The sequence below is a fragment of the Myodes glareolus genome, chromosome 7 (assembly GCF_982192425.1).
Source record: "Myodes glareolus chromosome 7, mMyoGla1.1, whole genome shotgun sequence".
NCBI classification, from domain to species: Eukaryota; Metazoa; Chordata; class Mammalia; order Rodentia; family Cricetidae; genus Myodes; species Myodes glareolus.
In genome coordinates, this window is record NC_142032.1 from 21,677,018 (window position 1) to 21,701,320 (window position 24,303).

General features: G+C 46.9%; 1 protein-coding gene across 47 annotated transcripts in view; it reads left to right on the top strand.

Annotated features, from left to right (window-relative positions):
- The first annotated feature begins 3,654 nt into the window (after positions 1 to 3,654).
- The window catches only part of Sorbs1 (sorbin and SH3 domain containing 1), a 223,454-nt gene continuing 202,805 nt past the window's right edge, over positions 3,655 to 24,303 (top strand). For 25 of the 47 annotated variants that reach the window (XM_085693866.2, XM_085693879.2, XM_085693861.2 and 22 more), the window contains exon 1: positions 3,656 to 3,807. The gene's annotated coding sequence lies outside the window, so the exon portion shown is untranslated. Of the gene's footprint in view, positions 3,808 to 3,950; positions 4,117 to 5,447; positions 5,587 to 19,725; positions 19,816 to 24,303 lie in introns of those variants that run through there. The other 22 variants (XM_085693896.2, XM_085693900.2, XM_087907899.1 and 19 more) reach the window with 7 other exon arrangements.

A 24,303-nucleotide genomic window follows, 5' to 3' on the forward strand; every position in this document is an offset into this window, starting at 1 on the left:
TTAAAGCGTGGGCAGTTTCTCAGTGGAGGCTGCTTGCTCTTAGTGTGAGATTGGCCCATACTCTGGTCAGGGTTTCTATTGCTGTGATGAAACAGCATGACTAAAAGTAATTTGGGGAGGAAAGTTTAATTCGGCTTACATTTTCACAGCACTGTTCACCATCAGAAGAAGTCAGGGCAGGAACTCAAGCAGGGCAGGAACCTGAAGGCAGGAGCTGATGCTGAAGCCACGGAGAGGTGCTGCTTACTGGCTTCCTCATCATGGTTTTCTCAGTCTGCTCTCTTGTAGAGCCCAGGATCACCAGCCCAGGGATGGCACCACCCAGGTGGGTTGGACCTCTCCCATCGATCATGAATTAAGAAAAATGCCCTACAGTCCAATTGAGACATTGTCTCAATTGAGATTCCCTTCTTTTTGATAACTTTAGCGTGTGTCAAGTTGACATAAAACTATTCAGCACAGCCTACATGAGCTTGACTGGGTCTCTGCTTCCTTGAGCCTCACCTTGGGGCAGCAGGGAGGCAGGTCTCATTCTTGCCTCATACACGTAGCGCCAGGCCTGCCTCCCAGATGAAGCAGTGAATGGCTGGAGAGAGGGTGAGTTGGTATAATTAAACCTAATGATCTCCCAGGTTGCCTTTATTATGAACTATTATCAGACCACAGTCGTGGATCTGCTCTTTCAGACAGGGCCTCAGTTTTCCAAGTGTTGGTTTCACAGGCGTAAACTGCCCCACTTAGGTCTTCATGGAAAAGATGTCTGAGGGATGTTTGGAGGTAGAAGGTTTCTCTTTCTCTCTGTTTCTCCCAGTTGCCATCCTCCTGTCCATTCCAGATTTTTCTGTTTCTCTTAGACACCCCATTTTATGCTTTCCAGTGAGAAATGGGACAGTTGGTAAGCCACTAAGGGGTGACTTCAAGACTCCAGCATCACTGTAGGTCCCTTGAGTTTATTTCTCACTTCCAGGAATGGCCTTGACTAGACTTCAGATTTCCCTGAACACAGTCTGGCATTTCATTTTAAAATTATTTTTTTAAAATTTGTACTGGACAATTTGATAGATCTTTATAAAGGAAAAAAAATCAGAAAACCAAAAATGAACAAAAGTAATTGTACATAATTCTAGAGGAAAACTTTGAATGGGGTTTTTCAATCAACTTTCCCATTCAATAATACAAGCATCTTTGAGTGTTGATATGCCAACAGCTGGGCCTGGTGGCACATTCTGTAGTGCCTGTCAATCAGAAGGCTGAGGGAGAAAGAACATTTTAGCTCAGGAGTTCAAAGACAGCCAGGGAAAGAAAGAGGGAGATCTGATTTTTTTTTAAAAAAATATTTTTTTATTTTATGTGTATAGATATTTTTTTCTGCATGTAGGTCCATGTACCACATGTATGCCTGGTGCCACTGGAGGTCAGAAAAGGGCATTGGATTCACTGTGACTGGAGTTACTGATGGCTGTGAGCCATCGCGTGTGCTAGAAACTGAACCCAGGTCCTCTGCAAAAGTAGTAAGTGCTCTGAACTGCTAAGCCAATCCCCCAGCCCTTGATATTTTTAATAACCAAAAATATTTTCCCATTTTTCATAGCTACCTGGAACTCTGTCAAATAATTGTATTGTTATTTTCTTTAACCAATCCACCCAAACTGAACATTTGAATTGTTATGACTTATTTTTTTTTCCTATTCTAAATCCTGTTACCTGGATTTGGCAGGTAGCTAGACTCAGTTTCTCTGCCTTTTATTTCCTACCTCCCCAGGTTTGTTGCTTGGTATGTACCAGTGCACATAAAGCTCTTAGCACAAGTACAGCAGTGCACAGCAGACCAGACAGGCAAACGAATACTGTTCTGTTGCTTTACAGACCCGAGAGCTATTTGTCCAGACTGTAGTATAAGTTAACAGACAACACAGTTCAGGACAGCAGATGCTCAGCAAGGACTTGTCACTGTTCCCTGATCTCAGAACCTTCACAGATGGGGATCCCCTCGCTGGTGCAGTCATCAAGGCCTATCCTTACCCCACCACACAGCCCTGCTAACTGAGAACATGCTTGGGCTGAAGATTCTTGCCAAAGGCAGCTGAAAAGAATTAGTTGTGCTCAGCCTGAAGGGTGACTATCTTACTGTGTTGGAAAGTTTCACATCAACCTGACACAAGCTAAAGTCATGTGAAAGAGGGAATTTCAGTTAAGAGAATACCTCCATAATATGGGGCCATGGGCAGGCATGTAGGGCATTTTCTTCCTGATTGATAGGGGAGGCCCAGCCCATTGTGGGTGGGGCCATCCTGGGCTGGTGGTCCTGGGTTCTACAAGAAAGCAGGTTGAGCAAGCCACAGGGAGCAAGCCACAAGGAGCAAGCTAGTAAGCAGCCTCTGCAACAGCTCCTGCCTCCAGGTTCCTGCCCTGCTTGAGTGCCTGTCCTGAGTTATTTCAATGAGGAACTATGATATGGAAATGTAAGCCAAATAAACCCTTTCCTCCCCACGTTGCTTTGATTTTTTTTTTTTTTTTGGTCACAGCAATATAAACCCTGACTAGGACACCTACCTTGAAGGATGTCCTTGGGATGTTGGGAAGCTGGTCATGGAAGAACCAAGTTCCAGACTATTTCTTGCTGGTTCACTGAACCTGCCCAACAATCTCTCCACCCCATTCCTTTCTGCTATTCTGTAGGGAACTGGGGAAGGTCATAAGGCAGTAAGCATAAGGGCAAAACTGCACACATGCCTGTCCTTGCCCAAGCTTGTTTCTCACTCTCGTTCATTTACAGATGATCTGGTTTATTTGCCCTCCCTCAAATGTTAGCTTCTTAAGGGGAGGGTCCTTTTCAGTAACCCCTGGGGTTAATGCATTCATGCCCACTGAGCCTTGAATATAGGTTGCAAGAATAAAATCTCAGTGCCAGTCAATCAGAGTAGCGCAGCCTGTAATCCCAGAGGCTGAGTCAGGAGGATGGCCTGGGGTGTGTATGTGGTGGCATACCTGTAATCTTAGCGTTCAGGGGGTGGAGGTAGGAAGATGAGAAGTTCAGGGTCATCCTTGGTTACACAGTGGGTTTGAGACCACCCTAGAATACATGAGCATCTAAAAAAAATTAAAAAAGAGAAATTAGTAATAGGGTCTCTCTCACAAGGCTGTGAAGATCAAATGAAAAAAAAAAAAAAAAGGAAGCATTAGACACTTGTCTGGTAGAATATAACCAGAGTGGCAGTGTCATGAGCTAGATTTGATGGATCTAAATGTCTTACATATGTTAACCATGTGAATAGTTACATTCCAGCAAAGAATAACTATTGTGCCATTTTACAGATCGTCAAAAGGGTACAGGGTTTAAGAATTTATATATAGCCAGGACACACTGGCTGCTGGTTTATGCTTACTGTTCCTTTCAAGCTCTCTGGGGGCGAACCCTTAGGGAGGCCACAAGACCGGGAGTCAGGACGCACTCGCGCCCAGCTCAGGGTTGAAAGGGTTAGCGGGTGCGCGCGCGCGTTCCCCGGAGTATCCGCGGGCGCGCGCTCCGCTCCCAGGGACGCAGACTTGGCGGCGGGCTCTTCCTCGCCTCCTCATTGGCGCACACGCCCCTTCCTGTCACGGCCCGGCCAGGCCCCGCCCCCTGGGCGCTGCCGGAGTGGACGGTTCCAGGGCATGCTAATGAGGGGCTGGCCGCCGCCGCCCATTGGCCGGCCGCGGAGTGTCGGTGAAGTCAGCTCGGAGTAGCAGAAAAACAGAGCGGGGCTGACTGCAGCGTGGAGCGCGAGCCGGGCTGGACGCGCGCAGCCCTCGCCGGAGACCCGCGAGGTAAGCGGGCGGCGGCTGCGCTCTCCGGAGGTGGCTCCCGGGCGGGCGCAGCGGGCCCCCGGAGCGGCGCCTTTGTTCCGCGCGCGCGAAGGAGGTGCTTTTAAAGGGCCAGCTGTTAGAGGGACCTGGGGGGGCCCCCTCCCCCAGAGCATCCCGGGTGGCCACCGGGGACCTCTGCCGAGCCGTGCCTTCGGGCTGCTCCGTGTGTTCCCTCCACCCCGCTTCATCCCTTCAAGGAAAGTTGCTAGGACGCAGGGAGCTTGGGGGATTCCAGATTTCTTTATGCCTTTTCGGTTTGGGTAGGTGGAGGTAAGTGCGATCATGGCCTCTGATAGGAGGGAATGTCCGCCCGCTTCAGGCTGGCTGCAGTGTGGGTGGATGGAGACAGGAGATCTCGGGTGGGTTTGTGCTGGAAAGTGAAACTACCGAGGGTCTCCTCTGCGATGGTCAGAGGAGGAAGGAGGGAGAGAGCGACGGGATGGAGGCATCTCAGGTGTGTTCATTCATCAGCACCACCGCCCCCCCGCCCCCGCGCCCCATCTCCAAAGCCGAGGGCGGCGGGATGGGCGCAAGGACTCCGATGCTGGCCCATACCCGCCTGTACCCGCATGTGGTGGTGGGTGTGTGTCCGGGGATAAGGTACTTCAACTCACCGCCCAGGCCTCTTCATCCTTCCAGTAGATGACAGCTTCTCTCTCGCTAGGCAGCCCATTGCCAAAGGGACAGAAAGCTACTCCATTCTCCTATTTCCCCGGCAGTCCTTCCCGGCTTTCCAGCGTGGTTTTCCTGATAAGTGGTAGTGACATTCAAGATAGAAGGAAAAAGAGTCTTAAAGTCATTATGGTCCTTTGAAGGGCGATGTGCTGTCGAATTCTGTATCCCGATGCCTCAGCTTGTCGTACTACGGCTTAGAAATTCATCAGAGCATGCTTTTTTTCGGGCTGACAGAATTTATTATGCCTTGCTACATAAAAGCAGGAGGGATTCCTCTGAGCGGGCTCATTTCATCCAGTCCGAGGGTTTTCCCTGGCATGTTCTGGATGAGCCTTTAGATTTTTGTTTGAATCGCTGAGCTCTGGGATGCCCTTGCTGTCACCGGGCCAGCCTACAGAAATGGCTCAAATTGATTTCACTGTCAGTAGGTGGGAGGTCCATCTAGAGACATCATAGAACCTGGCTGGCATGTTAGGCCTCTGACTGCTTCTCCCCACCCTTCAGCCCCTCCTCACCCCCATACTGGTGCGCCCTTTTCTTTCCTAGGTGAAGGCCAGGAATGGCTTGTCTGACCACATGTTTCTTTGATTTTTGAATGCCTCTGTTTAGGTTTGAGTGTGTGTTTTTGGTTGGAAAGATAGCTTGGTGGTGACTGAAGGGTGGATTAAAAGTGGGGTGGACAGCAGAAGTGAACAGCCGTGTCAATGACAGAAGACCACAGATTTCTGTAGCTTCAGCCTTTGGGGAGTGAGATGTCTACAGAGGGAGAGGTGTGTGTGTGTGTGTGTGTGTGTGTGTGTGTGACTGAGGGGGAGGGGTGGAGAAGCAAGATACTGCCAACAGTTTTCTGCCCCACCCTCCTGCTACTGCCTTAAATAACTTCATGCCAGCCCTACCCTGTGGTCTCCTTCTTGAGTCTGAGGGGAAAAAGGTGGTCTTTTGGGTCACTCTTCCTCAGGTCATCTTTGGAGGTTACGGAAGGGTTAGTTCTTAGGGGGGGTGTCAAAGATGGTATATTTCCTCAGCTTGAGACCCTGTGATAACTGTCTGGTGACTTCTCTCCAGGTAATTAGTAACTGAAATGAAATGCTTTTGACCCTGTGGGGTGAAGGACCACCATCCTCATCTGTGGAACCCCCCTTATCCCCTGCCCCCTTTGTGGACTGTCTTCCTCTTACCTGCTTTTATTTGTATAGCGATAGAGTTTCTGTAAACTTTTTGAAGAGATTGGAATTATTAGGATGGGGTTGGAATGATGGCAAAGAAGAAAAGAAAATTGCTTCTTCCTGGCAGAACAAAGACCCGTTCAGCTCTTCTTTTTCTTCTCCGAAATAGAGTGGGGTGCAGATAGCAGAGTGAGGAAGGATAGGGCCCAGAGAAGAGGGCTTTGTCTGTGTGGCACTGGGAATGACCTGGTCACCCCAGCTCTACTCTCTCTGGACTGTTCTCTGACTGTGGAAGCAGAGAGCACCCACTGGCAATTTAGGATTTAACTACTCTGTCTTTGAAGGAGGAATGGATGACCCAAAGAAAAAGAAATAAAGATTTGGTGGAAGAGCTTGGACCAGAACCGGCACAGCCAGCTTTGGCTCTCTCTGGCCAGCACCCTCTGTGCCTTGGATTTGTGCTTTATTCTGTGTTCTTGGGAAAGCGGGTGGCTTTAGAGCAATGACTTTCTAGGGTTCCCCATGGCACTGCGTAATTTAAATTCACAAGTACATTTTGTGATGGCGATTTTAGATCCTTTCCTATTTGCTGGTTGGATGTTAAATTCTCAGGATTTAGCAACAGGACTAAAAAAGCACTTTAAAGCTCGGGCTTATGTTGGATTCAGACTACCTTTTTCTTGATTGGTACGATTCATGTGGTTTTAGAGTACGTAAATAATTCAGAATGATCCCGAGTGAGAGACACAGGCCTCAGAGTGAGTTGGCGTGTGGGGGAGGGTTGGACGGGACGGCAGATTGCTGAGGAAAGGGCGTTTCTGTAATTCATTCTCTCCCCATCTATGTTTTATTTATGATTGCACAGGTGAACATTTAAATGTTGGGAACATGGGGAGGGGACCTCCCCCTATGATTGCTCCATTCAACAGCCTTCACTGTGAGGAGTGAGTGTTGGGAGGCTTGACCGTTTGTCTGAGGTCACAGCTAGCAAGATGCAGATGGGGATGTGAGTCTGGGTCTTATGCTCTGGAGGGAAACTCTCCCTTTTGTGAGAAGAGCCGAAGAAGGGAGGGAGAAGAGTGAGGAGGAGGAAACAAGAGATGAAGAGGAAAGCCAGAGCTTCAGCCTTTGGAGCCAAGCCTTTGTGTCCTTGGCGTGGAGAATGAAGTAAGAGCCCCTTTGCTTAGCTGTGTGTGTGTGTGTGTGTGTGTGTGTGTGTACGTGCGCACGCACGTATGTGCACATGCATGTATATGTATGTGTGTATATGTACACATGTGTGTGTGAATGTGTGTATATGTTTGTATGTGTGTGTATGTCTATGTGTGTATATGTATGTATGTGTGTGTGGTGCTGAGGAGGTGTTGAATGCTGATCTTATCTTAGACTCTCCCTGCTGACTCTCTGATTGTAGAATGAGTTTGAAGCTGCTCGGTTCAGAGCCTAGCAAGACCTTTAGCCAGAGCAGGCAGAACTTAAACACGCGCAGAGTCAGGTGCGCTGCTAGAGGTGCTGGGGAGAGCTGAACTTGGGTCCAGTTCTGCTGAAATTCCAGTTTCTTTTTGATGTGTGTGTGGTTTTTTTTTTTTCTTCTTTCAGCACAAAACTAAAGTTTTCCAGGGACTGAATCTCTTTTTAGTGCAGGCAGCATTTTTTCCTCTGACTTCCGTACATTTTATGAGAGAGCATTTATTTCATGTACTGCCTTTTCAGGGGAGTGACTTGGAGACAACTGAGCTCCTGACTTGTGGCTCATCTTCGGGAGGTGGGAAGGCTCTGGCCTGCCACCTTTGCTGTGCTAAGCGTCACAGTGTTCCAGTGAGCAATTAAAGGGCAGTGAGCAGTGGATAACCAGAGCATTAACCATTCAAAGGCAAGAATAAAAGATGGTAATACTTTGAAGTCTGAGGCCCAAGCCACCAGCCATGAGTAGCAGGTCTTCCTCTGGCCAGCTCTCAGGTGCTAGGAAATCTTCCCGTGGCTTTTTCAGTCACTCCTGCTTCAGGCACATTGTGAGACCCTGTACCTTGTTGCTTTCCAGGCTTTTTCCCCCTGCATCTCCTTCCTCCATCCTTTTCCTTTTTCTCCTTTCCTGTTGTGTCCTTCTTCCTGCTCTCTCCCCTCATCCTCTTAGTAATATATCTTTGTAGTGTGTTTTAATGTATTATTGTCTCATTAAAATTTTATGTTCTCTGTTCTTAATTTAAAAGCAGTTTAGTCTTTTGGAATGTATATATATATTACACACAAAACAAAAAGCAAACCTAATTAAACTGCTTTTTATTTCTGTGTGGCCTTCCATTGATTTTCCTCTCCCCCTTCTTGTCTGTGGTCAGTAGTGGCTCTTTCTAGAAAAAAAAAAATTCCCCCAGGGTCTCTGTCATGTGGTTATTGTTTTAAAAACAAAACCAGCTACAATAGTAGAAAGAGTTTCCACCCTTATATTGTGAGCCACCAGGGACACCCTGTCCCAAGAGATGTATCCTGTTTCTTGACTTCCTTCAATGGCAGAATTATCATTAATGTGTTTTATAAGAAGGCTTAGACTGGACGGGTGCTGGTGGTGGATATGAGTCTGGTAATACTTAGGGGTAGGAAGCTGGCAGGCTACTGCCAAGAGAGTCCGTCCAGGGAGAATTTAGTCTGATGGTTTTGTGTTTCCCAGGCTACACCAACCCTACTGGATATAGCAGGATGCAGAACCCTTTAGAAAAGAATAAGATACTATCACCTTTCCCATGAATGTTGGGTCGAACTCAGGGGTATCCTGTGCCCATCTTGGGCAAAGCCACACACCAGCAGGTTGCTGGTGGGAAATTCTAGATGTTGCGATGGAAGTGTGTTGGTGAGCATCATAATGTCCTTCTGTAAGACCGAGTCTTTTAAACATTTCATTTATTTTATTATATGTGTATCTCTATGTGTGTGTCTCTGTGTATGTACATGTGTCTGCAGATACCCTTGGAGGCCAGGAGAGGGCGTCAGATCCCTGGGAGCTGGAGTTATAGGCAGTTGTGAGTCAACTAACATGGGTGCTGGGAATTGAACTTAGGTCCTCTGCAAGACTGGGAAGCCCTCTTAATTACTGAGTCATTTCTCCAGCTCCAAAATTGAGAGTCTTGGGGTTCAGTCGTCAGGCACTTCAATATCTAAAGGGATCCTCAAAAGCAAGAAAGTACTTTGAAGTCTCCAGTTTTTCTACTAGAAATCTGCCTGAATTTTACGTTCAACTCTATAACATCTGTGCTATTTTTAGTGTAAACATATTTAAATTGCTTTGCTGTTGAATACAACTGATGGACCAGGAAAATGCTCTGTTTATCTTGAGCTTGCTCCAAGTGCTCACAGTAGTCTATAACCCAGCTGGAGAAGCCGGGAGTAGGGCAGACTCAAACCTGTTGTTCAGAACTACCCTCCAGCCTTACCTGCTGGTTCTCCTACATCCTCAAGGCTGGACTCTTCTGACGCTAAGATTTGTTCCCTCTCCAGTGGTCTTTGTATCTAAGCGTGGAGTTTGTATCTAAGCGTTTTACACACACACACACACACAAACACACACACATACACACTGCAGTATTAACTACAAGAAACGTGAAGGTTTATAAAGAAGGCAGTATCATCCTGGTAACCCATTCCCTAGAGTCAGCCACTGTGTAGGGTTTTCCTTTGCTGCGGGAACAAAGCGCCATAAACTCAGTGATGTTCAGCAACCCAGGCTTGTGTTAGCTTCTTTTAGGAATCTGAGGTCTCACAGAGTTAAAATCACGGTACTAGCAGGACTGTGCTTACTGTGAGAAGAGTCTGTTTGCCCACTGATGCCATCTTTCAGAAGCTGCCTGCATTCTCTACTCAAACCTGTCTTCCTCGTCTTCAAAGCCCATGTCTTAGGATTTCTATTGCTGCAGTGAAACACCATGACCAAAAGGCCAGTTGGGATGAAAGACTTTATTTGCCTTATGTTTCCTCATTGTTCATCACTGAAGGAAGTCAGGACAGGAACTCAAACAGGGAACCTGGAAGCTGATGCAGAGGCCCTGGAGGGGTGCTGCTTATTGGCTTGCTCCCCATGATTTGCTCAGCCTACTTTCTTATAGAGCTCAGGACCACCAGCCTAGGGATGGTCCCATCTACAATGGGCTGGGTCCTCCCACTTCAATCACTATTTAAGACAATGCCCTACAGGCTTAACTATAGCCTGATCTTATGGAGGGATTTTTGTTCTTTTTTGAGATAGAGTTTTTCTGTGTATTGCTGACTGTTGTGGAACTCACTCTGTAGATCAAACTGGCCTTGAACTCAGAGATGTGCCTGCCTCTGCCTCCTGAGAGTGCTGGAGTTAAATATGTGTACCCACACTGCCTTGGAGAGATTTTCTTAATTGAGTTTCCCTTTTCTCAGATGACTTTGCTCATGTCAAATTGACATAAAACTAGCCAGTCCAGCCAGTGCCAGTGATGTCTGAGCCATTCTGCCATTGCTTGGCTATGATGGGTACTGTCTCATTGCTGTCTGTTTCCCTCTCTGCCTTTAAGGAGCTTGGTAATTATTGTGGGCTGCCTGGATAATCTAGGACAGTCTCCCATTTTAGCACCAGTTGGTTAGCAATTTTTAAAAATATAAATTTCTTCTTTCCCTTTATTTATTTATCATCCCTGTCCTCGTCCTCCCCCCCCCCCCCCCCCCCCGGTCCCTGCTCCATGTTAGTTTCTGTGGATGCACATGTGTGTGCAGGTGCCTACAGGGGCCAGAAGAGGGTGTTGGGATTCCCTGGAATAACAGTTATAGGCAGTTCTAAGCTGTCTGATATGCATGCTGGGGACTGAACTTTGGTTATTTTGAAAGAGCATTAAGTGTGCTTAACTGGCGAGCCATCCCTCCAGCCCCCTAAGTACCAGTCTTGACTCCGTTTGCAGCCTCCGTTCCCCTTTGCCACATAACTAAACATGTTCCTAGTATGGAGCTTAGGATCTGGACACCTTTGAGGGGCAATCATTTTTTCCATTATAGTTACTTTATACCCTTTATTATTTTTCCTGATACTGTTTAATTCTCCTGATAATATTTCTCCCCAGCTTTTCTTTCCCATCCTTTCCATATGGCAACATCACAGGTTTTAGTTACATTGGTACTTAATACTTGTATTGTTTGACTGAGCAAACAGTTTTTATGGTTGAGCCTTGTAATATACTTTAATGACACTATCTTATGTAATTTACTGACTTAATGGCCTTACCTCTTCAAGTTAGTTTTTTTTAACCCCCAAAGCCTTAGACAGCAGTTTAAAAACATCTATGTGTTCTCATGTGTTGGTTTTTATTCTGTCACAAACCCCCCACCAGCCTTTTTCTGCCCCCCCCCCACAACAGTGTTGGGATTAAAGATGTATGCCACCACACCTGACACCTCCATTACAGAATTAAAGGGTGCCAATATTGAGGCTGAAAATTAGTATACTATTCTTATTTTTGATCATTATGGGGACCTTATTAATATTTAGGATGTTTTCTCATTTCCTGTATTTGGAACTTCCTTGTTTTAAACATTTTTGGTCTAGGCCAGGTGTGATAGCTCATACTTGTAATCTCAACACTTGAAAGCCCTGGGGATCAGGAATGCAAGGCCATCTTCAGATGCATAATGAGCTCCAGGCTCAGATCCACAGGACAAGATAGGAGGCTGCACTTTGTTATTTTGGTGAAGGCTTACCTCCTTCAAAGTCTGAAAAATTTCCTACATATGAATATTCAGTTTCTTTTTTTTTATTTTCCTGTATTTTGTCTTTGGAAGTCCCGCTAGTAGACTTCCTAGATTGAGTTCATAATTTAAAAAGCTTCAATTTCTCATTTTCTTTTTTTATTACATTTGTATTTTGAGGAGTATCTGTATCTTCAACCCTTTTCAGTTCTTAAATATCTATATTCATGGTTTTACATGACATATGTGTACATGTTTTATTTCCTAAGACTACCTTAGTTCTTGCAACATTGCCCTCCCTTTCCCTCTTCTTCCCCCTCCCTTCCCTCCATGTTCTAGGCTGGACTTGAACTCCAGATCCACCAGCCTGTCTCCTTGCTGGCATTACAGATGTTCTTCAAATGTCTGGCTTCTTTATTTTTACTTTTGATTGCTTTCGGAAAATTTCTGCTGATCTTTGCAACGTCTTTGTTTCTTCCAAGTCCCTGTTTCTGCTTTTTTTGGTTGCAGTGTTTCCCATTGGAGCCATCTTCCCATGTTTGCTGATCCTTGCTTGTTCATTTATATTTTAAGATGGACAGGCATCTGTGGGACATAGAGGGGCCTGTTAATTTCCTTGTGGGGTCATCCCTTAGAGAATCTTTTTATTTATTTCCACAAATAACTTAGGTAGCAATAGATATTTCTGGGGCTTTCCTACTGAAGGTTTTTGTGTAGAGGGTTCAGCCTGCTCTCTCTCTCTGGTGTGTGTGTGTGTGTGTGTGTGTATCGGGTGGAGTGGGCTATAGTTATCTTGTTTGCTCTGAAGGCTTTTACTCAATCGCACTGTCATCTAAGAGATGCCTCCCTTTGCTGGGTCTGAGTCCTCTGCTGACTGACAGTACCACCTGAGTAGCTTCAAGAAGGGAACCTGGGTCTGACTGCTCCTTGTATGAACTTTCAGAAAGTAAGCTTTGTTCTGTAGCCCTGTCCTGCTTCTACCCTTCCAATCACTGATGGCCCTAGTTCCCCAGCACTCCTCAGGTTCTCTGCCAGGGGTTGGCCACTTGTTTAGTGGTTCCTTTCCCAGCTGGCACTTAGAGTAGACAAAGCTGATCCCAAGTCAGCTGCTGTGTGGTGATCAACTATGTCTCTCCGAGTTCTGCTGGCATAGCTTGGGTGGTGCCGTTATTTTCTTTCATTTAGAAACAAGCTTCTCTTTTGTTCTTTTAGTGGTATTTGAGGAGAGGATAGAGGACAAAATGTTCGGCTTTTTTATTTTATCAGAAATTTATTTCATCTCTTTAGCCAAGCTGCTAAACTTATGCTACCTGATACTGAGTATATGCCCAAGAGATACCCACCTACACACACCTTTGTGGTGCTGTGAACCAAGGGCTTTGGGTATGCTAGCAAGTGCTCTTCCACTCTGATGTAACCCCAGGCCTAAGATGGTTGCTAAACAATTGAATGTATTTTTTTTTTTGAAAATACAGTAGGCATTAGACTTCCAGACAGACCCAAAGATGTAATTTTACAAAAATAAATCATGGTTTATTTTGCAATAGATGTAATCATAGGCAGCAGATACTGCCTGTTCTCACATGATATAGAAAGAAAAGTACCATGAAACACGGTCGTGGAATGTTGGCATCATGAATGGTGAGGCTCAGGAGCTGTATTTTGCCCTATAAGTAACAACATGAATTACCTTGAGAATCTATTATGCTATCTGGGTCTCAGTTGACTCATCCCGCTTGGTCAGGTGTTGGCTTAGTTCTCAGTGCTGAGGAGCTGCTGGTGCAAAGCCCGTGTGCTGGATAGTTTGACGCTAGCTTGTCACAAGCTAAAGTCATCTGAGAGGAGGGAGTTAAGAAAATGCCTTCAGGCCAGGCTGTGGTGGTGACTGCTACACCTTTAATCCTAGCACTTGAGAGGCAGAGACAGACGGATCTCTGTGAGTTCAGGCAGCCTGGTCTACAAAGTGAGCTCCTGGGCAGCCAAAGCCTGGTCTTGTGGCAGGGGAAGACAGGGTAGGGTGGGGAAGGGGTAGATAAGAAAAGAAAATGCCTCATAAGATCAGGCTGTTGTTAGTCCTGCAGGGCATTTTCTTAATTAGTGATTCATGGGGGGAGGGGACCGCCCATTGTGGGTGGTTCTATCCTCAGGCTGGTGATCCTGGGTTCTATAAGAAAGCAGGCTGAGCAAGACAGGAGGAGCAAGCCAGTAAGTGGCACTTCTTTATGGCCTGTGCACTCTGCATCTTTTGCCTCCAGATTCCTGCCCTGTTTGAATTTTTGCTCCAACTTCTTTCAGTGATGGGCTGTCATAAATGTAAGTCAAGCAAACCCTTACCTCCCCGGCTTGTCTTATGGTCATGGTGTTTCATTACAGCAGTAGAATCCCAAACCAAGACAGCACAGTATTAGGATTCTTCCAGAGATCATTGCTTGGGCAGTCATGTAGTGTTTTGCATGTTCAACTCTTGTGTTATATCATAAGCTCTATGTCTTTCTCTAAAGCTTAACTCCATGTCTTATAGAGCAAGTCCTTCGTATATCTTATCTCTTACTCTTTCTAGACCGTGGCTGCCTTGTAGGAAGGTTTTATAGTCATCTTTTCATCTTTGATGTCTTTCACAGTCCTTGGCACATGGGAGATTCAGAGTAACTTGATTTTTCCACCAAGGGTTCTTGAGATAATATGAAAACAAGTCCGTCTGCCAGAATCTACAGGGTTTTCTCAGAGAAAAGGTCTCCATGTTGGGGTCCTGCTGCTCATTTCCTGGCCACTCATGCCGCTGAGAAGTTCAGATGTGTTGATACTAAGGTCGGTGGAGATAGGGGTTCAGGATGGCAGCCCTGACCTGAGAGGACTCTAGCCTCTAGAGTTGTAGTCGTGGACTTTTTCAATGAGCCCCACATTGTTATCATGTAAGATGGATGTCATCTTAACTATGACAATGAGTTACATATAGAGATTAGATATAGATAGATATTACATATAGATAAGTGTTTAAAAACACTTAAGGGCTTTTTAATAACTCCTTTGGCTTTCCTAGACCTTTGAGCTATGTGCCAGGATTAGTAAGTGGAAGTTTGAGCTGTTGATTGGCTCCACTGAAGACCTTTCATGGTATGGGTGGTTCCCTGACAGATTGCCTGGGGAGACCTGAGGCACCTTTTCAGAAAACGCTCTCCTCCTCCTGACAGGAATGCTGGAGAATCAATACGTGTAAGGGAGATGAAATATTATTGAAGCACCTGGAAAGAGCTTTGCTTTTTATTTGCTCAGTGGATAGTTTTGAGCGGCAGGGAACGTACTGGGTTCTAGGAATATAGTGTCAAAGAGAATGACACCTGCTCTCCTGGCACTTACAGGCTGGAGTCCAGTTGTCCAGCGTGGTAGCCAGTAGCTCTTTGTGACTGTGTAAATTCATTTAAATGGACTACCTGAATAAATTGAGTTTCTCAGTCACATGTGCCCGAGTTGAATGTTCAGTGGCTCTCTGTGCTTGGTGACCATTCTGTGGATAGCCCAGAGCTAGCATGTTTGCCTCATTTCAGGCAGTTCTTTCAGGCAGACTGTACTGCAGCCCTAAGACTCGAGTTTCTCTACCATATGTCTGTGACTAGCTTGCTCTATAGTAAAGACAACAGAAGCACAGAGAGTTGTTTGCTTAAGGGTACGAGGTTGGATGGACTAAGCTGGTACTAGGTCTCTCCTTGCTGAGCGCGGCTCTCCCCTTGCTGGATGCAGGGGTAGAGCGTGAGTAGGAGTGTGGACTCTGTTCCCAGGATACTTGGTTCAGGTCTTGACTCTGCTGCCTGCTAGATCCTGCTGGAGCCCCAGAACAACCCAGTTTCCTCAGCTGTGAGAATAAGAAGACGTCAGGGAAGAGGATTAAATGATTCAGTCATGCAAGTGTTAGGGCCTGGGCACAGCTGTCACCATAAATACTGGTCAGAGTCAGTATTGAAACAGAGTCTCATGTAGCCCAGGATAGCCTGAACTTCCTGATCCTCTTGTCTCTATCTCCCGGGTCTGGGATTATAGGCGGGCCTTTGTGTTTGGTTTTATGTGGTGCTCACGTAGCCTAGACAACCATTTTTGCAGGGGAGCACCATCCTCAACCCACTGATCACTTACAGAGAATGAAACAAGGGCAGAAGTTATAAAGTCCACAAGGCTTCTCTAAATAGGAGACTGGAGACTGGAAAGAGAAATTGTCAGGGGAAGCTGTGTTTCTAGACCCATTGACCTCCTGGAGCAGGGCAGAACTGGAGATTTCAAAGCCAGGGGCTGCTTTGAATCCTCAAGTTGGTCACTCCTACCCTAGATCTTTTTCTGTCTTATTCTTCCTGATTTGCCTCACCTAATTCTGACCTGTCTCTTGTTCCTGCGTTCCTCCTTCTGTCTCTGTCCTCTGGGAAGAGTGGGGTCACATCATACACTAGAACAGAAATACGCACCAAAGGAGTTCAGATGAGAGAAGGGACAGAAGTTGGGTCATTTAGCTGTGGGGGCTTGATCTCTTCTTCAGGGTTTCAGGACTTGGTGATGTCATTCTCATAAGTGCCTCATCTTGCCAGCAGGCCTAACTAAAGTGTACACAGAATGAAGAGAAAGTTCTGATGTTAGTCTCAGGGATGCTTTTATATGGAACTTAGTTAGGAAGTGTCCTACAGATGGTGGGCAGTGCACAGCCGTAACTCCAGAACTGGATTGCAGTTTAGGTTAGCTTTGGTTACATAAATAACACACACACACCAACAGCAAACACATATACACCAAAAACTGAAACAACAACAACCCCCCCTCCCCAACAAAAAACCAAACCTCTATTATGGTTAGGGATGTAGATGAGTTGCCTAGCATGTGTAGGCCCTGGCTATGAACCCCAACACCACTGCAGTCTGATTTCTTCATTAAGCAGGTGTTGAAGAGGTTAGGCAGGGCTCCACCTTCATAAGTTTATTTCCTCATTTGCACAAGAGAGTAGGTCTCCCCTGTCTCCCCTGGCAGGCAGCTAACAGTGCGTTTCTGGTATTGAAGGAGGATAGCTTTATTTGCTGTGACAGAGTGGAAGCTGGGGAGATTCAGGCGGGAAGGGCACTTTAGACATGCCTGAAGGATGTGGCATCATGTCTCACCCAAGTTGGGAGCAAAGGGCAAGCGGCGTTCAGTGACGTATCTGAAGCACATGTCTGTAAGTGGCTGACCCAGCACTGAGCTGTGAGGAGACTGTTTCCAATAACCTGAATTCTTCATATGGGGAAGACGCTCAGGAGCATTAACTACTGAAAGCCCAGCCTGTGACTGGCTGTCAGTCCCTCCCCATTTTTTTCCTTGGGTAGGAGGTGGGCACTCTGGCTTATATGTGGCAGCTATAATAGGAATGGGTGTTTAGTAGATTCTGGAATTGCCCTTCTGCTCACAGGTCAATATGAATGCTTATTACTCATTTATATGGTACCTCATGCATTGATTATTGACAGCAGCCTGTAGACTGACCTTTGAGCTTGGTTTCCCAGTATGAAAGGTCATACAGTGCAGAATCTAAACAATGTCTCCTATTGCCTAGAGTCTGCGTGGTACCCGTACGCATGGACAGTTTCCTTCTCGGTTATACAAATAGGTGATTCATTTGCAGGTTGCACTTCTTTGCTTGGAGTGTGTCTTTAGTCAGGGCAGTGCCAGTGTTGGGTGACTGCCTCCTGTGAGCACAGGGTATTGGTCAAGGCTTATATTTGATTTAGCAAGTAGAGTTGGAAATGGGGACAGCTCCTCAGTGTGTTGTTCTTAGGGAATCTTTCCAAGACCAGTACAGCGCAGACACTGCAGGCTCTCCTGCACTTGGCCTTGCTTCCTAGACAGTGGGCATGGCACACCATGACAGGGCAGAATCTTGAGGGTAGGGATGAGGTAGGGAGGGCTGCAGCAGGAGCTGGGAGATCTGAATCGCTGCCCCAGTGGCCTGGTCAGTAGAGATCTGGGTAGAGAGACTAAGGCCAGAGTAGATCTGTGTTTAAGCGGAACAAAGAGAATAGAGGCCCTGGAGAAAGCAAAGTCCCAATAGGGACCGAAATTAGAGTCACTGGAGGAAACCAGGAGAGCCTCAGGCTTCCGCACGGTTTGGTGGTGACTGCTGGACATCAGATCGCCAGGCCCACAAACCCCGACCAAGGCAGTGGTAGGCCTTTTCGGACCATTTCATGTTTGCTTTGTGGGACCTGGTGCGTAAGTGAGCCAGCGCTGGCAGGTGTGAGGGGGCGAGGCCCCTTGGGGAACGGGAAATATTAGTCATCCCAGCACACTGATAGAAGATATGTGCCTTGTCAAGACAGCTGCTGCAGGAGGCCCCACGGCTGCCAGCCAGCCTGCATGGCAGTCCACGTTCTTGGTTTTATCTTTAATTATTAAAGTTCTGGGCTATTTCAATGCTCACCTGAAGCAGTGTTGTGAATAATTTTCCCTTCCTCGGCTCCAGTGTAGAGGGCGTTTTGTGGCCTGTGGCTCTTGCAAGGAAGCCTCAAGGAGGACAGGGCACCCTTGACTGCAGGGCGCAGAGCTTGTGGGCTGCACCTGCTCTCAAGTTTATTTTGAGTGAGTCTTTAATTTCGGGAATATAGCGTTTCTTTTTACCACGGGCCAGGCAGAGAGACTGCTGCCGGAATATGTAAAATAGTTAACACTTCATTAACCTGTCAGGAGCCTTTGATTGGTTGTACCTGTGACAACCTGCATAGTTTTCCCGGGTCTTTTAGGAGCTCCTGGGCTGCTCAGAAAAGATGGGGTAGGAAGTCTGTGGGTGCCCAAGAGCTTACCTGCTCTGATTTACCTTGAAGTTGGGGTTAGGGTGGGGCTGAGCCATTCCTTGAATGGACTGTTTAAACAGCCAATGAAGGCTCCTTGGCCTCAGGTATTCTTTCCCCCTTCCCTTTAGCTCCGCCCATCCTCAGACCTCACCTGTAGCATCATGCGCTGGAGGGAGACCTCCTTTGACCCTGCATACTAAGTCAGCTTCTTAGCCTCTCATGGTTCTGTAGCTCTGGACGAAACGTTCTTCATGGCATCTGTCTCAGCCACTGGGTAAGGCTTGTCGGGCTGCCCATCCGACCAGTGTGTGGGCTCCATGAAGAGAGTGGCCGTGTCTTGTCACCGTCTCAGCCTCGCAAGTGTCTGGCGCACAGAGGGTGCTCTGCTCGCTGTGGTATAAATGAGTCCATTTGATTGCTTCGTAAGTTTTGGGTTTTACACAAGATCCCAAGAAAATAGAGAAATGATACCACCACCACCACCACCATCAATAATAAATCAACAACCGTGCTTTCCTCAACTGACTTCTCAAGATATCCCCGAAGTATAGGGAAAAAGGGCTGTTGGTTGAAATTCTGTTTATTCTTTAAAAGAAATTTATGGATTTCCTATTTATAGTAGTGCAGATTTTATAATTAGCTCATAAATAAATATGGCTAATGGAAACTTTGGTGACTATTGCTCTCTGGAAGAGGTAGGGAAATGAAGACATTTTAACATCAATGTCTGATAGCACTGTGCTAGGCAAGGGTGACATATGGACACACAGGAAGGGGTGGGAGCTGGCCCAGGAGAAGACAGTAACTGGCGTGTGCAATGGCAAGGTATGGAAGGTGTAGAGCGAGGGCAAATACTATAATGAGGCTGGAGGGCGGGGTGGAAGGAAGGTCTGCTAGGTGCCCTCTACTCTGGTTGGGAGTGTTTGGCAATGTGGAATACCAGAATGCCAGATGGGAAAGGCTGGGCAGGACAGACCTGGGCTAGTTGGGAAGAGGCGAATTGTGCAAAGGTGCGTTGGAGGTCACAGCACAAGGAGTATCTAAGACTCACAAGGGATGGCAGTGTAGGGTAGGAGGGACCATGCTGTACAAATCAAGCATGTTCAGGCTCATACAGGTCCCTCTCTTCATCGCATGGTGGAGGAGTTGCTTTTTTTCTAAGACCTTCATCAGACCACTCAGTGAAGGTCTTATTTTTCTGTACCTAGCATAATTTTTTTTATCTTAATGTGACTTAGAACCCTTTTCTGGCCTACAACATTGCATGTGAACAAGAAAGTGGTATACAGTATATGTAAGTGTGCATATGTAGTGTGTTTCCTTACCTGTGTAATCGAGCTCACGCTTCTCTTTTTGTTTTTGTTTTTAAGCCCGGGACTTGAAGTAATTACGTAATTAGAATCCACATTGAGTGTGGCTAGATAAGGTGTAATTAAAGAAGAAAGCCTAATTTTGGAAGAATGATAAGAGGTCATTTGACTCAGTCTGGGCCCAAATCCAATCTTGGAAGAACAGTAAGAGGTCATTTGGATGTTGGGAGCTTGAGGCTACCCAGGAGCCCAGACTGGCCTGAGAGCTGGACAGATTCTGTTTCAGTTCACTGTGAAAGCCATTCAGTGGCATCCTTTTGGTTCAAGGTATTATGGGAGGCCCAGCTTAGTCAGTACCAAAAGTCCTGGATTTCAGGGAGGACCTGAGGGGACATGGGCTTAAGAACAATTAGGACATTCTAGGCAAAGAGATCAAGACAGCTGGGGTGGCGGTAGGGGTGGTGTGGGGGTTCATAGGGCAGGCGCCTTAAGTTGTTCTTTGAAAGGTAAGGAGGGTTTCAAGTGCAAGGGTAAGAAGCACTTGGATATTTTTGGGATGCATGCCAATGCCAAGGTTGGAGGTAGACGGGACGTGGCAATGTTCACAGTGGTCATTTTGTGGTTTGGTGAGGTCACGCTTCTATGACCCTGGCAGCAGGGTGGCAGCAGGAGGCTGGCTGGGAGGCTGGCTGGGTGGAGGGGTCGCCTAGGGACCAGGGCAGGCTTCCTTGCGAAGAGATCTCAGAGTTTTGAAGGACCAGTAAGAGAGGGGAGAGAGAGATGGTTTCAAAAGGAGAGGATGCAGTTGAAAGAGCTGGGAAAGCTGTTCTAACTGCAGTCCTGCCGCCTCTGAATCGATGGAGAGACCTTGGGTCAGTTCTTCCTTTCCGGAGCCTGGGACAGTAGTCACTGTTAGGGTTTGGGTTTCGTTCAGACTCTGCAGCGATCACAGTCCTGGGCTCTGGGCAGGGGAGGATCTGGGGTGGAGACTTGTGGGGCCACTCCAAGGAGGTGAGAGAAGAAACCACATAGTCCTCTTTCCTTGTTCTCCTGGAATGGGCAGGAGGCAGGGGAGGCACTCTGGCGATCAGGTGTGAGTCATCTTACATTTCAGGGTGCTCTTGATACTGACATAATGGGCATGTAAACCTCATTGGATGGCAGTGTTGAAAATTAAGTGCTGCGTTCTGGGGTGGAGCAGAGAAGGAGTTAATCTTCCTGAGCCCGCAGAAAGGAAATTGTTAGGTTAAGGACCTGCTGGACTTGCCACCTCCCCCAAGGCCAATCTTGGGAAACTCATGGCCTCAATCTTGAGAACATCTGTGCAGAAGGCTTTCTGGCATAGGAGGACTTGGGCAGAACCTCGAAGGATGAGGAGTGGAAGGAAAGAGCTCTAGGAGAGACTTTTCAGAGGAAGGAATGGCCGGGTCTGTACTGCAGGCCTTACTGTAGGGAGTCCAGGAAGAAGGCAGGCAGTCTATGCTTTCTGTTTGCTTGTTTGCTTGCTTGCTTTCTAGCCTGGAGAGCAGGCTGACCTCAAACTCAGAGATCCTCTGGAGTGCTGGGATTAAAGGCGTGTGCCTCCATGCCCAGCATACTTTCCGAATACTCAGTGTGTGTGCTAGCTGTTTCAAGCGCTTTCCTGGTCTTACTTTTATAATTGTGATGGCTAATTTTGGTTGTTAGCCTGACACACTTGGGATGAGAGAGCCTCAGCTGAAGAATTACTTTGATCAGGTTGACCTCTGTTGAGCATTTTCTTAATTGCTAGTTGATGTCAAGGGCCTGGCTCACAGTGGATGGTGCCACCCCGGGCAGGAGGTAGCTGAGCAAGCCAGGCAAAACGAAGCAGCAAGCAACGTTCCTCCACGGTTGCTGCTCCCATTCTTGCCTCAGAATCCTGCCTTGGCTTCCCTCCATGATGGACTCTGACGTGTAAGCCAGAGGAAGCCTTTCTTTCCCAAGCTGGATTTGGTCACGGTGTTCTATCCAAGCAACAAAAAGTGAATTAGGACAATAATCCTTTCATCATTTCTGCTTCTGTGATTATCCTGGGCCGCAGATAAGGAAGGCTGTAGGATTGGAGGGAGGAACCTGTTTGTCTAGGGTCTTAGTGGTATTTCATTTTGTTTGGATTTCCAACTCCTGTGGCAATAAATACCTGTTATTCTGCTGGCTGCCTCCGAAATGTAGGGCAAAGAGAATTACTTGCCTCTGTGAACCTCATGCCCAAGTTAAGCACTTACCTAAAACATGGCTGCAGCATTCCAGGATAGTTCAAAACCCCAGCTACCGCTGCTGGGGGCACTCAGAACTCATCATGGCTAGACCCGTGATTTACAGCTCGGAAACTGGGACACAAAAAGGAGGGAGGATATGGCCAGGTCAGGGGCAGGATGGAGATGAGAGGTGGAAGTCTGAAGATTGGTCCTTAGAGCTATTTTAAGGCTCCCTGTGGAAAGGTTTGTATTTAGACAACAATGGGAGCTTTTGTCCTGAGAGTTGGTGTGGGCAAGGGTTGTCTGCAAGGTCCTCTGTGTGTCTGCGTGCGCGCATCGGTGCGTTTCCTTCACTTTAACCTCAGATGCCTTTGAACCAGCCCGAAGGATTCCTTCAGAGCAGAAGCTTTGAACAGGTGTAAAGCGCCTAGGAAGAAGGGGAGAGATCAAAAGCCCCAGAAATAGAAGAGTAAACTGTAGGCTTGGCTAAGGGAAGTTTCCACTGATTGAACACTGACTGTACAAGGCAGCCTTCGTGTGTCATTTTTGGACTTTCCATGGCTTCACTGTAAAGTAGGTACTTCCCTCCTCCCCATCCCCATAGTTTTTCAGACAAAGGAACTGAAATTAAGAGATTGTGTCATGGTAGACTTTGTAAGATAGAGCCAGGCCTTCAGTCTGTGTGTGCTGCTCACTTTCCTGTCATTGGGATAAAGTGTCTGGGATAATAAACTTACAAGGAGGAAAGGCATAGTTCAGCTCAGGGTTCCATGACGGTGTGGCCTTGTCAGCAAGGCCAGGGATCACAGGATGGTGGAGGCACAGGAAGAGAGAAGCTAAATTGCTCATGGCAGCCCGAGACAGAAAGACAGTCTAGGGTCCAGTATCCTTTTCATAGACATTCCTTTGTCCCTTTCATTAGACCTCACCTCCAAAGATTCAACCATTCCCCAGTAGCATTGCAGGCTGGGTACTAAGACTTCAACACATAGGTCTTTAAGATCCAAAGTATAGCCAGGCGGTGGTGGCGCATGCCTTTAAACTTGGGGCAGAGGCAGCTAGATCTCTGAGTTGGAGGTCAACCTGGTCTACAGAACTTGTTCCAGGACAACCAGGGCTACACAGGGAAACCCCATCTCAAAAAAGGTGAGGCAGGGGAGCAGGGGAAAGGGAGAATAAAGATCAGAAGTATAGAGTGGGGCCTGCTCAATCTAATACTCCACCTACCTTTACCCCCGCACTGTCTGCTGGACTATGGATTGCGGTGGTTTGACCCATCAGGATGGGATGGCACATTTAGGGAGGTTACTGTTTCTCAATGACTCCCTCTTGGGGTAGTTGCACTTTAGGGGACAATATCTGGAGACTTTTGGGTTATTACAGTTTTGGAGGAGCCATTGGCATGTATTTCATTGTGACTAAGCATGTTCCTGAATGTCTTCCATTGTATACGACAACTCCCTGGAGCAGAGTTGCCCTTAGGACATGTGGAGGTTAAGAAACCCGGCCCACTGGGGGCTTGGGATTTTTCGCATGTATTGCACAGGTGAGCGGAAGGCCTGTCTGAGAATCTTTAGCTTCAAGGACTTCTGCTGTACCTGACTGGTTATGTGCAGTTTGGGCTCCTCCCCGTTCCATGGAGGCCCGGTGTGATGGTGGTAGTAGTTGGAGACTTGGAAGAAAAGTTACAGCAAGGCATGAGAGCCTGTGTGGCCCAGGGCTGCGCGTGAGCTGAGCAGGTGACAGGTGGGTAGGGTTCAGTCCAGGCTGCTGAGAATTGATGGGGCTACATCTCTGTGAGTATGGAAATAACTTGGACTCAGCTAGCTGTACTTTCTTTCCTTTATTAAGATAATGCCCTTACTACTCACCATTAGAGCTGTTAGAGCTATCCTAGAGGGCTAGGGATAGTTCAGTGGTAGACTGCTTGTATAGGGTGCTTGTGCCATGGGTTTGAGCCCCAACACTACAAAACCAACAAACCACACTCATTTTAGACTAAGTAAGTAGGATTCTTTCATGTTAATTTTTCACTCAGTTTGTTTATGGGGTGGGGGTCTCTAATTTTATGGCCTTGTGGAATGAGAAATATGGTTCTGGCCCATTACTCTGTCAATCTCCAGTGGTATGCACATATACATATGTAGGCCCCCCTCTCTAACACACACACACACACACACACACACACACACACACACACACACACGAGTTTTATGAGATGTACAAGTGTTTTAGTTTTGTTTCTCATTTGCCAGACACATAATAAGCAATTGATGAACATGTGTTAACTTGATGCAGTAATGAGTAATTTGTATCTTGAAGGGAAGCTAGAATTTAGATCTACATAGATGGTAGAGGGGGATATAATAGACTGACAGTAGGTGGAGGCAGAAAGATGAAATGAAGTGAGCAAACGTCCAGAGGTATCAGGCCCGAGGTATGTGGAACAATTGTAGCCTGTAGTGGTGACCCTATGATATGATCAGGATGCAAAAGACAGGAAGTTGGAGTGGGTCAGATGGGTGGGGAGCTTGAAGTCAGACTCTGCTACAGTGATTGGGACAGTTCTATAGGAGGATGGCCTCATCTGGGTGTC